Raw genomic sequence first — 12,053 nt, 5'->3', positions numbered from 1 at the left:
GATCTTTTTGCAGATAAGCTTACTCTGTTAGTTTGACAATTCATGGTGTATTAAATAGTAAAAAAATAGTGGGGGGACATGCTGTATGAATTAATGAAATTTTGGGATATGGCTTACACATGGTAAGAATATACCCAGATCCTTGACATAAAGTGGCCTCACCAATGCCCCCCCCCATCATACACACTACTGGAACTCCCTACCGTATATCTGGCAGAGTAGAGGTAACAAGATTATACACTAGCTGATCCGGAAGCCTCCTAAAGAGTTAAGGTTTGGTTGTCCAGTGTACTAACTAGCAGACTGCCTGCGAAAACCGTTTTAGAGCTGTACCCTTGAAATGTAAGAAAGATTGGATCTCGCCATGATGTCCATCATAACCTCAAAAGACATCAGTCATACTGCATGATGGAAGAGATTAGCATTAGTAGAAGCACATGATGCAAGAGAGCAAGCTTATACAGCATCAGCAAGAAAAAAAAAAAAAAAAACTCTCCCATTTCACTGCTCTGTTTGTTCCAAATGCCTGTCCAGCCCAGCCTTAAATTTATTTAGGCTATCAAATTCCACAACAAAGTATGAAAGTCTGTTCCACCAACCAACTACTCGCTGGCTAAAGGCAACCTTCCTCACATCTATCCTATATCTGTCTTTCCTCAATTTGAATTTATGCCCTCTCAGGTGATTATTCTGAGCAAGAGGAAGAATCCCATCAGCACCGAGCATGCTCAAACCATTCAAGGCTTTATACACCCCAATCAGATCACCTTGCAGGTGCCTAGTCTCCAGACAATGTAATTTGCAAAACCTAAGCCTTTCTTCATAAGAGGAACCCTTTGTTCCATTCACTAATCTTGCTGTCCTTCTCTGTACTTGTTCCAACAGCCCTACATCCTTCTTAAAATGAGGACTCTAGACCTGTATACAGTACTCAAAGTGTGGCCTGACAATTGCCTTATACAAGGGGATAATCAGCTCTTTATCCATAGCAGCAATTTTCCTCCAATGCCACACTGCTCCAATTTGTTCAACAGTCTTCCAGGTACAACAGTATCAAAAGCCTTTCTAAGATCCAAATATATGATATCAAAGTTATTCTCTGCATCCAGTTCCTTTGTGACTACATCCCATCATAGTATCCAATCAAATTCGTCAGGCAAGACTTGCCCTTAACAAAACCATGCTGTGTCCGAGCTATAACTGAAGTCTTGTCTAGATGATCCTACAGTGCTTCTTTTAATTTTCCGCCATTAAATTTCCTGGAACAGAAGTTAAACTAACAGGTCTGTAATTACTTGTGTCGCCCTTTGATCCTCCTTTGCAAATTGGGGTCAGATTTGCACATCTCTAGTCCAAATATGGGTAACTGCCCTGAGTCCAAAAAAGCTCTCATAATTATGGCTAAGGGTTTGCTTAATTCCTTTGCTGCTTCCTTTAATATAACTGGATAGATCCCGTCCACCCTGGGTGCCTTTTTTATGTTTATCTTCAACAATCTCTCCTCCACTTTCCTCTCAGTCATTACAAAATCATCTAGCTCCCTGCCAGAGTTCAATCACCTCTGGCATTCCCCTCCCTAATTAACTCCTCTTGTGTGAATTTAGATGAAAAATGCTCATTTGGTTTGTTAGCCACCTGAGCAAGATCATCAACAGTTGAACCATCAATATGCAGTGGACCAATCTGATTCATCCCTTTCCTTCTAGAGGTTACATAGGTAAAGAACTGTTTTCTGTTTTTTTTGCATCCTTTGCCAAAGAATTTACATTATCTGCCTTTGCCTGCCTAATCTCCTTTGTGACTTGGTTACAGACCAGCTTATATCTATCATAAGCTTCCATGATTTGTACCCATTAATTTATATGTATCCCATGCATTTTTCTTCTCTGCCATATGTCTCATTAGTTCATCTGACATCTGTTTAGGCGTAAACCTTGAACAATATTACTTAGTTGGTATGTAAAGCCTAGTAGATTCCAAGATTAATTCTTAGAATGCGCTATTGGTAACATCATCAGTTGGTGCCACCATATAGAATTTAAATACTGTCTCAGACCACTGTAGCCACCTTTACGAAAGCAAAAACTCTTCCCTTTACCCCTGATGGTAGTTACCTCTTTGAGTAAATTCCACTTCAGCACACTGTGATCACTGCTGCCTAGTGGTTCCTTTATCTGCAGATTCTTAATGCATGAAGAATCACTACTGATAACACTAGTTTACAAATTTAAGTTTGTTCACTGGGGTCTGAATTTCAATAGGTCCCACCGACGTAATATGTTGCTGTGATTTCAAATATGACTTAGATTTTTTCCTATCACATCCAGATACATCACAATTAAAGAAATAAAAAAGTATTGTTTTTTACAAAAGTATATAACTTTATTGTATTTAGTAATGACAAATTGATAGGATTATATTTTCATATATCAAAAAATAAGTAAATACTAACAAGTATTAATCAAAATTCATTAATTAGACCTTCGTCTCTTTCAAACAAAGACCTTCGTCTTTGTTTGAAAAGCACGTTTAATCGTTTTTCTTTTATGTACAGTGCCAGGTTTCTCTCTTTTTAAACACCAGCAGTAGTCGGCCATCATGCTTGTATTCCACCTTCCCTGGTACCTCTGCTCCATTTCCTTTATGTCGTGATGGAATCTCTCCCCTCGTTCTTCGCTCATCTGTGCAAGATTTTCCGAGAAAAAATCAAGATGGGCATGCAAAAAGTGAATTTTGATGCTCATATTGCAACCTAAATTGCGAAGCTTTTCGAGTATATTTTGAACAATTTTCTCACAATCCTGTGATTTATGATTTTCTAGAAAGTTTTCCATTACACTTTCAAAAGCAATCCGGGCTTCTCTTTAAACATCAGTCATAGTAGTTTCAAAGTGACCATCTAAAACCAATTTTCTAATTTGGGGACCAATGAAGATACCCTCCTTAAGTTTTGCATCACATAAACCGGGAAATTTACTGCAAAGGTACTTAAAGCAGTTGCCATCCTTATTCAATGTGTTAACAAATTGCTTCATTATGCCTAACTTGATATGCAGTAGAGGTAAAAGTATTTTATCTGGCTTCACCAAACTTTCATGCACAATATTTTTGACCAAAGTGTAAGATTGTGCCTCCGAGGCCATTGCTTCTTTGTCCAATGCATGCTTTAGCTCTGCTATCCCATTCACAAATAAAGCATGGCATTTTAGTGTACCCACCCTGTTGCCCCAACAAAATACATAACACTTTTAAGTCTCCACATATTTGCCATTCGTGATCTTGATATTTAATTTACATAAGTTTCTTTGTAGACTGAATGAGAAACTGGCACAGCTGTGTACTCATCTCCATTATACAGAAAGTAGACTGAATGAGCAACTGGCACATATGGGTACTCATCTACATTATACAAGAGAACACCTTTCTAAACTAGTCTTAGAAGAGTATATAAATAGTCTCCATTCACTAGGATCATATGATGGAGCTCCTAAGACACTTATTAAACCAGAAATACATACGAGAGGAGCTTCTTGTGAAAAATACTGTATAAACTCCCTTTCACGATTTCTGTACCAGGAAAATGATGTACCTGGAGCAAGTAAGTTCTTTGCTTGAAGTCTGGATGCCAGAATTTTAGCAGCATACGTTGGAAGACCTAAATCCCTTACTAAATCATTCAGTTCGACTTGTGTGAGTTGCTGTGGCGCTAAAATATTTTCTGGTTGATAACATTCCTCTTCACTAACCTCTTTAGCTTCTGCTTCAGTAGAAGAAGATGTGGACTCCAAAGTTTCTGGTGGAGGTTTTACAGGCAGATCAGGTCCATACGGAACCGATCACGGCTGACGGTAGATCAGGAAATTTGATGGCCTTTTTTTTTTAATTGTAACCTTTAACATCACATACACAAAAGTAACATTCATTCCATGGCTTATTACGAATATCAGTTTCATGGAACTGATATTCGTAACATTCGAATATCAGTTCCATGGCTTATTGGATCGCGCCACACCATAGGAACAGCAAATGGAAAGCACACCTTTTTTCCTTGACCCCATTTTCTAAGATATTCGACAGATGTATGGCATACTTTATGCCATACATCTGCGGTGTCCACGATTTATCCTGATTGTGTAGTTTTATGTCAAAGTATGCATAATACGATTTTTCTGCAAAATCAGTAATATTTTGCCCCTGCTTTACAGGAACAAAACAACCACATATGTAACAAAACATGTCAGGACTGTTTATATACTTTCTGGTTGCCAAACTAAAAGAAAACTAACACACAACGAGAGCTTACAACGGTTTTTACAGGAGTACTGTGACTGCATAAGGGATGTGCCACTTATATAGGCTCTGTGGTTGAGTGGACTGTACAAACAAGCATGTATGCACTCAGACAAGTTTGTTATGTTTGTTTGTTATTTGGTTTCTAGGAGCATTAGCAACTAAGGCCATATTGCTCCGGGATATGCAGTGGTCATTCCTTGACCTTTCCGCGTCCTCCGTATTCGGTGGTGACGGGCTCGAACCCCGGTCTAATCAAGAAGCGTGTACTACGCACTGCTGCTCCTTCCCTCAGACAAGTTTAACCTGTAACTACACACACAGGAGTCTCCCAGACTCCACTAGGAAAATAAAATTCTGGGAATCACAGATGGGCTGGAAGAGTGGGGTGGGGGGTCTTCAACCTTCCTGGGTCAAGGTCAACTACCTTGCAGTGTGTGTATAGTTATGGGTTAAACATGCACAATCTGTTGTATTTGAGGCAAATATTTGATACTGATTACAAATAAAGGGGTATAAAACTTTTAAACCATTGCAGAAACTATAGTTATGTACACATTTGAATATAATACCTAGGTAATATTTTGTTAATGAATTGTGAAAAATCTTTACATGATAGAAACAAACGGACTTCGGTTTAGTAATCAGTAAACATGCATAACTGCCACATACTTTTACTCAAACCCCAGATACACTGTAAAGCAGTGTAATCAGATCAAGAGTATTACTCCCTCTAGTTGCCTCCCAAACATGCTGATGTAGAAAACAATCATCCAATAAATCCACAAAAGCCTTGATAGTGTGTGAGTGACCAACCCACAAATTCCAGTCAATATCTGGGAAATTAAAATCCTCCATTATAAGACTCTCTTATAATGGGGGATTTTAAGATGGGGAAGGGTTGACCGGAATTTAACTCTGGAGAATAAACATTGATTCCACCACTTCAAGCCTCCAATAAGAAGTGGTGGTATTGCACCGATTCATGAGAGTCACCTACCACCTAGTATTTCCTGGTAACACAGAGGGGCAGCATTTCTCCATGTGGTGTGGGCACCACACCTCGACCCCTGCTTACTTTGGTTCACACACACACACAGTGTGCTTCTCCGTGGGGGGTTATACCCAGGATTACTAACAGTCCCACCATCATGAAGGTGCAAGCACAGGATTTGGATGTCACAGACCGTCCGAACTTTGCAGAAATGGGTCCACTTGACTCGAATGTCACCCGAATATCAGTTCCATCAGCGTTTTAGACTGCCAGGTAGCAAGTACAGCTTGTCTGGCATATTTGAGAGAGTGTATGTGACAACCTCAAGGACCAGAAGGGACATATGATGCAAGAAAGCAAACTTATACAGGATCAGCCAAAAAAAAAACCCTTCCCATTTCACCCATCCGGTTACTCCAAATGTTTTCTAGTTCAGCCTTAAATTTATTTAAGCTATCAACTTCCACAACAATAGATGGAAGTCTGTTCCAGCAATCAACTATCTGCTGGCTAAAGGCAAACTTCCGCACATCTATTCTACAATTGTCTTTCTCAATTTGAATGCATGCCCCATCAAGTTCTTAATCTGAGCAAGCGGAAGTAACCCATCGGCACTGAGCCTGCTCAAACCATTCGAGTCATTTTACACCTCAATCAGATCACCTCGCAGGTGCCTAGATACCAGATGCTGCAACTTTCAGAATTCAAGTCCCCCTTGGTAAGAAAATCCTTCTGTTCCTCTCACCAATCTTGTTGCCCTTCTCTGTACTCATTCTAGCAACTCTACATCCTAACTAAAATGAGGCCTCCAGGCCTGTACGCAATGGCACCATTGCCTTATACAAAGGTATAATCACCTCCTTGTCCCTGCTAGCAAAATTCCTATACAGTAATACCCCGAAGTTACGCGATAGGTGGGTCCGACGAAAATCGCGTAAGTCGAATTCGCGTAAGTCGGGGTACAACTTTGCATATAAATACATATAAATTTTGCTTAATTGGGACCAAGGACTAACAAAAACACTAGTTTAGAAGAAAAATATTAATAAAATTGCAGTTCTTTATACATATTAATACAAAATATGTATTAACAAAAACAAATGACTTACGTAAAAAAGTTATTTCGATGTCGATGGCTTCATAAAATCTAACAAATTCGTCTGACGACACAGCGCGTTCTTTTTTTCACGCAGAATTTCTTCGTAGCAAGCTAATAATTTTTTTTATTCCTTGCTTTGTAGCTATAACGCGTTCTTCGTTGGAGTCTATGTTTTCTAAAATTTTTAAGCCCTTTACAATTGAGCCCTTTTCAATTTTCAACCTGTCAAGTTTGCAATTGTCATGTGCTTTTCGCCGTTGCTTCATTTAGGCCTGTAGCACGTGCAATATCACATGGTCTTTCATTTCGCTCAAAGCGTTTCACAATTTCATATTTTTTCTCTATCGACAGAGGTGGACTGGCCATAAGCCTTACCGGGGAAACCCCGGTGGGCCAGTGTGATTTTGGCCATAAACCATAGTATGAGGCCACTATAAATTTTCCCGGGTAAGAATTTTTGACCCAGTCCGCCTCTGTTTATCGATAATTGTTTTTCTTTTTCTCTCTGAATCTGCAGTGTCTTCACCAGGACGCTTCCTTTTCACACCTTTTAATTAAGTATTTTACTCATTTTTAGGGAATAAAGCACAATTACAAAACGAGGAGGCACGCTTGATACGCATAAACAAAGCTGCGCGCATGTAGCAACTGAATAAACAACACCATAAAGGCAGAGATACACTATTAACACCTCACATTTCTAGGGGTTACTACCATAAAACAATAAAAATCCAGTTGCGTTTCTGCTAGTGAAATCTGTTATAAACTGGTAGTAAACTCGATCTAATTGCATTTGCGATTATACCGATAGCTGGAATTGTGTTGGTTTTTACGTTATTATGGTGAAATGTGTTTCCCCTTCACTGACATAAAAAACATAAAAGCAACAAAGTTGAATTTTGTTCATCTTTCGCTCTCATTCTCCGCCGTCGCACCGTATATCGATAACATATGAAAAACGACCTTGAAGATAGTGGGCGGCAGCGTTGCCAAACGAAAAAAATCAAGAACCGCGTAACTCCGAGTTCGCGTAAGTCGGGGTAGCGTAAGTCGGGGTATTACTGTATATCATTGACAAAACTTCATGAACTGCTCTGGAAGCCTGTCTGCACTGCTCAGAGAACTTCGCATCTGAACTGCACAATTACCCCAAGTTCTTTTTCATTCTCCACCTGCCTGAGTGTAGTACCACACAGTTGGAATGTTTCTCTTGGTTACTGCTACCCTTATATAGTACTATGCATTTGTCAATCTTAAACTTCAGTTGCCACTTCTCAGCCCATCTGCCTAATTTTTTCTAGATCCTGTTGCAGTAACACACTGTCTTTACTGTCATTAACAACACTGCCAACCTTTGTATCGTCTGCAAACTTGGACATTAAGCTTGATATACCTTCATCGATATCATTGATAAATACACAAAACAACAATGGGTCCAGCACCAAACCCTGGGGGACTCCGCTAATAACATTATTCCATGTAGGGCAGTGTCCATTTATTACCACTCTCTGCCATCTCCCACACAACCATCCCTTTATCCATTGCAATAACTTGCCCTTAATGCCATACCACTCCAATTTGTACAGCAGTCTTCCAACAGTGTGCAACAGTATCAAAAGCTTTCCTGAAATCCAAGTATATGATATCAAAATTATTTTTTGCATCCAGTTCCTTTGTGACCACATCATAATATCCAATTGGTCACACGCGACTTCTCCTTAACAAACCCATGCTGTGTCTAAGCTATTACTGCTGTCTTGTCAAAGTGATCCTGTATCACCTCTTTAACCAGTGACTCCATTATTTTTCCTGGAAAAGAAGTTAAACTAAAGGTCTATAATTATTTGTGTCACCCTTTGAACCTCATTTGTGAATTGGGGATACATTTTCACATCTCCAGTAGATGGAGACCTCCCCCGACTCTAAGGATGCTCTCATAAATATGGCTAGGGGTTTGCTTACTTCCATTGCTGCCTCCTTCACTATAACTGGATAGATTCCATCTGCCCCGGGTGCCATTTTTATGTTTAAATTCAACAATTTCTCCTCCACTTTGCTCTCAGGTTTTACAAAATCACTTAGCTCCCTGTTAGAGTTTGATAAAGTTCTGGCATTCCCCTCCTTGAGTAACTCCTCGTGTGTGAACGTAGATGCAAAATACTCATTCAGTTTATCAGCTACCTGAGCAGGATCATCAATAGTCAAACCATCTATGTTAAATGGACTAATCTGATTCATCCCCTTAATTCTAGAGTTTACACAAGTAAAGAACTCTTTTGCTTGCAGAGCGTGACAGATCAATTCGCCTTGGTGACACTGACCACTCCACAATCATGGAACATTTCTGGTTGACCCACCATGACCTTGACCTTAAACGTGATTGAGCAATCCCGGCACTTCCGCCACTGCTTCCGGCTAGAGTTCCTTGGAATCAACTGTCTTGAAGCTGGATAAACACTGCCAGCAAACTCACAGAAGTTCGTGCACCAACAAGAGTGCCAATCTAGTAGTTGAATGTCAGTCTTGCGGCCATGCACGCATCACAGCGCACACAAGTTGTCTCTAACATCATTATTCTGTTAGAATCTGTATATTGCTGATGAAGGGGTCCATTTTATCCTGAAAGCTACATTCTTGTCATTGTCATTAAATTTATTACTGGATATATACAGTATCATTAATCTCCTTACACAATGGAATCCAGTATAACAGGCTCATTTGTACTGAACTCGTTTGCTGTTTTTCTTTGCGTCCTTTGCCAAATATTTCTCGTAATCTGCCTTTGCCTGCTAACCTCCTTTGTGACTTGATTACGGACTAGCTTATATTTGCCATAGGCTTCTGTGTCGCCTGATAATTTATTTGCATCCCATACATTTTTCTTCTCGCCACGAGCCTCATTAATTCATCCAACATCCATTTAGGCCTGAACCTTGAACAGTATTTCTTAGTTGGTATGACAAGCTTAGTAGCCTCCAAGGTTAAGTCCCTGAAGGCTTCTCATTTAGAATTCATCATTGGTAACATCATCAGTTGATCCCACTGTATAGATTGTCTGAGACCACTGTATCACCTTTACAAAAACAAAAAACCTTCCCTTTACTCTTGATGGTAGTTACATCGTTAAGTAAATCCCACATCAGTACACTGTGATCACTTTCGCCTAGTCGTTCCTTTATCTGTAAATTCTTAATGCACGAATAATCACTGCTGATAATTAGATCAAAGGTATTACTCCCTCTGGTTGCCCCTCGAACATGTTGCTGTACAAAATAATCTTCCAATAAATCCATTGCTAGCATGCGAATGACCAACCCAGAAGTTCCAATCAATATCTGGAAATTGATTACAAGACATTCTGATTTACTGGCCCATTCTATTTCTCTGCACATCCATTCATTATACTCATCAGAGTCATTAGGCTTATAATGCACTCCTACTCTCATTTTCCCTTTCCCAGTGCTTATGTCACACCAAACAGACTCAACATGGCACTGTCCAACTCTGTGTCAACTGGATGCACTTCCTTAGATTTTATGTTTTTCTTAACTAACAGCATAACCCCCTCCTCCTTTCCTACTCCATCTGTCCTTTCTGTACACATTGCACTCCCCAAATTACAATTCTGCACTGCTTATATCTGTGTGACATCATGTCTCTGATATCCCAACAATATTTGCCTTTGATGTCTTGATCAGCACTTCAAATTCATCAATTTTATTTACTATACTTCTAGCATTAGTGTACATGCAAGTATACATGCACCTGTTCTTACTCTTAGTTACCCTAACACAGCCCATGTATTTACTTGTTTCATGATGACTCCCAGCAGCTCTTGAAGTCCCCAGAAACTTGCATTCTAGGCTGCTGCTCATTAGAATAGAAGCAGTGCAAGAATCACTTTCGCCTCTGCCTGCAGCAAACGTTAATCTTTTAGTCTGTGAATCCCCCCCCAATCTATCAGTTTTCCGACCCACCTAACACTGCCTCGATAGCATCAGCAAAAAAAAAATAATAATGCAAATATATTATGGACACATTGCAGCATACATAGGCAAGCTTTGGCATCGAGACAAATGGCACAACTGAAAAGTGTGTTAAATGATGTTGTCAAAATAGTTAATTTTATAAAATCAAGACCAACTTCTGACAACTTACTACTTTATGCAAAGAAATGGACAACGAACATGTTACACTTTTAGGTGGCTTTCGTGTGGTAAAGTAATTACTTGTTTATTCATGTTGAGACAAGAGTTAGTAGTTTTTCCCACCAATCATCCTTTTCATTTTAAAGAGTGTACAACACATGGCTACAAAGATTAGCAAATTTAGCAGATATCTTTTCGACAACAAACAACTTAATCTAGCATTAGAAGGTTCAAATACAACCATTTTCAATGTTGAAGACAAGGTCGAAAGTATGATAAAGAACTTAAAATTTAGGAACAAAACCATTGAGAGGGACCAATTGTTTTAGCCCATTATATAATTTTTTGACAGAAAATAAACTAACTTTGGACCAAATTGTCAAGAAAGATATCAATAATCATCTCAAATTTTTAAAAGTGACTTTTAGGGAATATTTTCTCCAAATTTCTAATAAATTAAACTGGATTCATAATCCATTCATTGAGTACATGTTGTTGGCTGATGACTTAGCTATGGAAGAAAAAAAAATCTTATCAATTTTTGGCTTAGATTTAAAAATGAATATCCATCACTTAGTGACAAAGCTTGTAAAATCCTCTTGGCATTTTCCACTATATATATGTGCAGGAGAGCATTTTCAACTTATATCTCCTTAAAAATCTAAATAAGATTTTATCTTCTGTTGAACAAAATATTGTTACACTTTGTTCAGTTAAACAAGTCAATATGTCATTAAATTTATTATTTATTTGGTTTTGAACTATTAATATTATGTTATGCATTCTTCACAATTACTCTAACTTCTTTCATTATATATAGGTTACAATTTATATGTAATATTATAAATTTGCAAAATAAATTTTTGCAAATTTTTCCATAATATATTTATTTTTAATTCTTAAAAAAAAAAAAAAGACCCATTGTTACTTATTGGCAATTATTATTTTATTATTAGATATTAATGTTTTAAATTTTAGCAATGAAACAAGCAATTTTTTGGAAATAAACTGTAGTTATTTTAAGCACTTAATATAAATCTAAAACTACTTTTCCAAATATTAATTTGCGTAGGGCGATATAAACTTTGTGTCGAAAGGGGTTCACGAAACAAAACAGGTTGATAACTGCTGGTGCAGCCTGTTTCACATGGCTTGGAAAATGATCTCGAATAGCAGACAATCACATCATTTCCAGATTATGGCATAAAGGTATGCATATATATGAAGTACTGAATAATTATTTTAACACAAAAGAAATATAGAAATAAATACCTCGGATAGCATAACAATATTACTTTATTACTACTGTGCAGAAAATTGCAGGTGTCTATCTAACATCAATTATAAAGAGGCTGCTTTTCCCAATTGAGCAAACTCTTATCATGTTCCAAAGACTGCCCCAACTTCCTCAGACAACCTTTGGAATTGATTATTTATCCCCAATTTCTGGAAATGTGTCCCTGGAAAGGTGACTTACAAGAACTGCAAATCATCACAAACTTGATTTAGAGGTCAATACTCT

The 12,053-nt window shown here is 38.3% G+C and overlaps 1 protein-coding gene across 1 annotated transcript in view; it reads right to left on the bottom strand.

The window, feature by feature from the left end:
• Positions 1-12,053, bottom strand: part of nmdyn-D7 (nucleoside diphosphate kinase homolog 7) — a 124,922-nt gene that overhangs the window by 71,542 nt on the left and 41,327 nt on the right. The gene's annotated exons all lie outside the window — the stretch shown is intronic.

This window comes from Mastigoproctus giganteus, chromosome 1, assembly GCF_048544385.1.
Source record: "Mastigoproctus giganteus isolate SK-2022 chromosome 1, ASM4854438v1, whole genome shotgun sequence".
Taxonomy (NCBI): domain Eukaryota; kingdom Metazoa; phylum Arthropoda; class Arachnida; order Uropygi; family Thelyphonidae; genus Mastigoproctus; species Mastigoproctus giganteus.
Note: the sequence above shows the minus strand (reverse complement) of the source record. Positions and strands in the feature narration are given on the sequence as shown.